The following is a 5,736-nucleotide window of genomic DNA, read 5'->3' as shown; positions in this document are numbered from 1 at the left end:
TATGTAAGTGTTTAATACCATGGATTTATTACATGATTTGTGAGTTTGCTTTACATATACACCCCAATGCCTCATGCCTCATATTTTGACCTACATTTGAGTACACTGGCAACAGGAGTTATTGAGAACATATGTTTACAAATTGCAAGTTATTTTAAATATGGCACCCATACTCATGCTGCATCCTCATCCATCGCTTAGGGGGACTGCGTAAAGAATGACCATGGAGAATCAGGGAGAAAGATGAGGGCAAAATAGCCATTCCCCATACTGGGAGAAGAAAGTCAAGCCAGAGGTGAGACAAAACCATATGCACATTAGCTGAATGATGAGAGAGAGAGAGAGAGAGACTATTATTCACTTGGAGATTCATGTTGATATTACATGTATATGATTGAGAGCTGGTTGAATCGGATGGTTTATTATAGGTATGAAGGCCTAAGTACAGTAGCTTGGGTAATTCATTCGGGGGACTGATTCATAATCCATTTCCAGAGCAATACGGGTTTAAAAATATATATATATTTTAGAGATAAGTTATCCGTTTTCATACTTTGGAGATATGAAGGCAAATAACTTATGCTGGTTTATACTGGCACATTGGAAAGTTACACGCACTGTTGAATGTACAACAATTACTATTCTACCATGAGATGGCGCTCAATACAAAATGTTTTCCGTGTTAGTCAATGGATCAGGGTCCACGCATACGTACTTTGTGTTTAGTTGGGCACCAGGGGCCATAAGAAAAACATACAAAATTAAGAAAGACGGTAAATGAAAACATGCATTCCATACAAGACAAAAACATGAATATATGAATTACCAGCTTTGTGACTCTTATCGGAAACCCAAACAAATAAGAGCAGAAGTGATTGCTTCAAGTAAAATTATTTACAAACACTAAGACGTATGTTTCCATCGAACATTTAACTATTAGGAATAATAACAAGTTAAAAGTGCATCCTTCCATAAACACTACCCTGCTAAAACTACCATAAACTTAAGTTACCAAATTAATGTTTTAAAATTATTTTATTGAGTGGATTAGAACCAGCGCAAATATGTTGATTTATCTCATAGTTTCTGTTGAATATAAAGAAATGCAGTATGCAATGGTGTGCACTTCTCGGCATGATTGTCAAAATAGTGGACGAGGTTGTACACTTTGCCTTCTTTGAAAGCTTGGTCAAATCAAGATTACCTACCAGTATGTGGTATATCGAAAGAGAAAAATGCAGCAGAGAAGCCAGCTCCTCTATAAGGATTGCTTTTTGAAAGCATGAATAATTAATAATTAGTATTATTGACTTATTGCAAACATTATTACAAACATATCACAAATTGCAAACTGTAGCCATATTCGATAAGAGTCAGCAATACATTTTTGGGAAGGCAGGATATTCACTTGTTAAGGCTGGTTATAGGCTATACTCTTGTTCGGGTATAACAATAATGCAACGAAAATGACAGTTTCGTCTCCCGAGGATTTGATTAATTAAGCGACGAAATTCGAGACACTGGTTATTACCGATATTCCGATGCTTGAAATAAGCAACTAATTTAGCACAATTGTAATTATTATTGTTTTTATTAAATATTGTATTACCATTAGCATATTGTTATTATTACTTAGACATTTAACTGATTGTATTATTGATTATAATTTATAGTTAATTATTATTAGGCCTACATTATTATTAACAATGTTATTTTTGTTGCTGTTATTATAAGATCATTATTATTGTTATTTTAATAGGCTATCATAATCTTCATACCATTATTTTCAAAGAAGATTTACTAATACATAAAAAATACATGAAACATTATAACATGATAATATTATTTATTTTGCGGGAGATATTCCACAAATAAACGAGAATTAAAATCTTGTGTCTAGCCTTCCGACACAGTGTGTACGAAGAATCAAAGAGAACCAAACAGATATCTCAATGATAATCAAATAAAACAGGAAAGTGTATGAAACACGATACAAAGGATGGAACCAATGTTTAGGCCCTACTGGTGAATCAAAATCTCACCTCGAATAGCCCTCATCGGCAGTGGCCCCCCATGTCTGCAAAATAAATGGGTCTAAATAAACCACATTCACATAATTTCATGAATTAATTTGCATATTCTACTTCTGTTTGTAGCATTTTATTAACAATAGAAGAGAGCTGTCGACAACGTTTAGGCTATTTAATAGCGGGTTTTGCAGTAGAAGATATGTTGACTAGTTTATATGCTAATGACAAATCACAAGTTCTACTGATGATAAACCGTATGTTCTGTTATCCAGATAAAATACTGAATGGGATTGTGGCATTAGTAGCCTAACTCGTTTATTCATTATATTCCAATTGTTGGCACAAGTAATAATTCCACCAAAAGGAAAACAAAAAAGCTAAATGATATGGTACTTCTGTTAGACAACAAGAACGAAAAAAGTCCCTTTGCAAGTTGAGGAGGGTATGTCCATTTTGAGAACATAGCCTATACCAAACGAGACTCCTTCATGTAGGCTACACTACACTAGTATGTGGTCTTTCTCTTCCTGCACCGTTTAGTGGTGGCTTGTATTCCTCCTCTGATATTGATTTTATGTCAGGACTGTTTTCCTTTCCAGGTTTCCCCCAAAGGATCATTTGAAAAGAGTTTCTCAACTTTGAATATAAAATGCTTGGTGCCAATTAATGCGTCAGTTGGTGTTTATTTGACACAACATCACAAGTACATTTATAGATCTGTGTTGGTTGCCCATGAGCCCGCTACTATAGCGGCGGAAGCGCACTGAGTCCATGTGAACAGAGACGACTCCATTAGCGCGCGGAAATAGCGTGGTGCTGAGTGAATGCCAGTTCGCTGTCTGAAGAATGTACACCTGCAGTTGTACTCCGCCATCCGTCACTCTGCAACTCCAAACACATTCTTTACAACAACCGTGGTCGCATCGGTCAGTGAGCGACGACAGCAGGAGACAACTTTTCAAGCATAACTTAAAAACAGGCCTTCAACATACACACTGCCTACACATAACACTGAGTTTTAAATTACACCCTCTTGAAATATCCCACAGAAAAAAATAGGCCTACATTTATTTTCGCATAATGAAAGTATTTTCATATTCTTTCTTTTCGTTTGTAATTCTGTCCACAACTTGCACTCTCTTTGGGTAATTATGAGACCTCATCCTTATATAACTTAATTTCCTGCACATGCCGATTTTGATAGGGTCTTCATAAATAATACACTCATTGCCAATATATTAGGAAGACAGAAGTGATTTTGCACATTTTAGTCTGTTTGAATTTGATCACAATATGACAACACCCATTCGTGCATGGAATATTCCTTTTTTTGTCTGCAGAAGAGGAAATAAATGTTAATATTACTTTCAAAAATGAAACTTACTTGTCCAATGAATAGGCTATATAGTGTTAGAGGTTGCTACGTCGTGCACGAGGACAAGTGGAACGAATAAAAGACAGATCACATCTAAAGTATAAAAACATCGGGTTCCGACTGAAACCAGGAATAGCTCATCTAAAGAGCATGACATGCAGACAAATTGAATGAATAACTTTACAAATCACACACTCCACCAGTGGTGTTCTCAATCAAAATATATTACATCAATTAAACATTCCGTTCATTCCAATTATTCAACAGTATCACCTAGATTAAATGACTCCACCAATGGACCTGAATACAACTACTCCCTCACTGCTTGTGTAACTTATGCCCTACCTCTGAAAAATTAAGTGTCAAATAGTTTTTAATCTAATAAAGACTAACATTTTTAAAGTACAATTAGTTGGTAGAATTATAATTATTCAAATTTAGTAGAATACACAGATGGAATACCTAATTCCATTAGTTGGAGGTTTGTTAAAAGGGGTTGGGTAAGGGGAGGGGCGGCACACAATCCACAAAAGCGATTTTTTTTTAGGCTGAACTTTGCACTATGCTTCACTCCCTCTGAGAAGCCCTTCCGATGTTGGTGTTGGAGTGCTGAAGCCTTCATTCCCCATCCAAGACAGCCTTCCATCCCCACAGCCAGGCCTCCAAATTAGTGTTGGAGTGCTCCACTCTCTTTAATATTTCAGCAATATTGCCATCCCCTTAGTCAAAAGTTCAACTTTAAAACATATATTTTTCCTCTGGATGCCCCCACAGGGAACAGTTCAAGTTCTACAAATTGGGCTAGCTAAATATTATGATAACCTTTTCCCTTCTAATTTGTAGTGGAGTCTGAACACATGTTAGGCTCAACATCAATTACTGTGCAACATTTCAAGTGCATGGCTCATGGAAATGTCAGGGAGCTAGTGGTGGGGAATCAACCTCGCTGCACTGCACCGCACTGTGCCAGAGAGCATCATGGGAACTTATTTAGCCCAAACACAAATGTGCTGTTGTCTCTATCCAATGAGCCCTGTTGCCTCTAGTCGTAGAGAGAGAATCTGGAAAGTCATGAAGCAATTTGTCTGTCAATTAATCGAGAGACAGATTCAGGTTCACAGGCTCTCTCTCCCCTCTCCCTCAAAGTCTGTTTGCCTGGGATTATTTCACACCAGGTCTGTTTATGCTCATATACTTTTGTTTGTTATGGTAGTGCTAGCTGTTTGGGCAACAGAGTAGTTAAGAGGCTCAGAGAGAATTTCCGTGCTGATCGCTCAACGTTCACTCTGTTGCAAAATGTGTCCGACTAGAAAAGAGCGAGAGAGCAAAATAGCCCTGATTATTCCACCATACTCTCCTAGTAGTGGTTAGATGAAGTTATTCTGGGTCACCACTTCTCTCTCTCCGGCAGCCAGAGCAGAGCCACCCGGCGAGCGAGAAGCCCCTCTGTGTCTGAAATTCAATAGTTGGCATCAATGAGCACACCCTGCCTCGCACGCAAGGGGCCAGGAGCGGAAGTGGTCGAGCAGGGTAACATTTCCCTTATTTGGCCCCACCACCACCGTCCACCACCAATACAACAAACTCTGTGCAGTTACACCACCAACACTGCAACCTCCCTGTGTGTTTGTGTTTAGCTGCCAGGGATGCCATACTGACCAAGCGAGTGGTTGCACTCTGCTGGGATTGAGGGAGGCAGGGATTGGATGACTAGCTGTATGGGGATTCTTTGAGTCTCTGTGTGTTCTTGGGCAATGCGGTGGAGATTAGTGGGATTACGGGTTTGGCAGAGGGAGGAGGGTTTAGGGATTAAACAAACCTTCCTTTCTGGCTCTGAACAGACACAGCATGCCAATGTTAGTGGTCCACTAGTGCTGTCTGTTGATCCTGCTTCTTCCCCAAAGCATGTTCTTCTTCTCACCGGCAATTAAGAGGAACATAAATGTTGGTCCTCCCAACTCTAACTGGGCTGGGCCTGCTCATGTTAGGCTGCATACATACACTCTGAGCAGCTTTCTTCGTGTCATTGACGTGCCGTTAATGTCTGTCAGTCACCCACTCTATCTCCTGCTCAGTCAGTCAGTGACTATGTCATGGAGCTGTTTTATTCAGATGAATTCTCAAGTCCGTGTGCCAGTTGGTGGGAATGTAGGTCAGATACAGACAGTAGAATGTTGATGAAAGCTGGACCTGGGTGATTCTGTCTGGAGGGAAAAAGCTGTAGAAATATACGCTCATCAAATACAGTAGAACCTATATATATACACATTTCATACATCTCATCAAATCCAGTAGTACAGTCTATATACACATTTCATACATCTCATCAAA

This window comes from Salmo salar, chromosome 09 (assembly GCF_965601325.2).
Source record: "Salmo salar chromosome 09, fSalSal1, whole genome shotgun sequence".
Taxonomy (NCBI): Eukaryota; Metazoa; Chordata; class Actinopteri; order Salmoniformes; family Salmonidae; genus Salmo; species Salmo salar.
The sequence above is the reverse complement of the archived record's forward strand: the minus strand, read 5'-3'. Positions refer to the sequence as shown.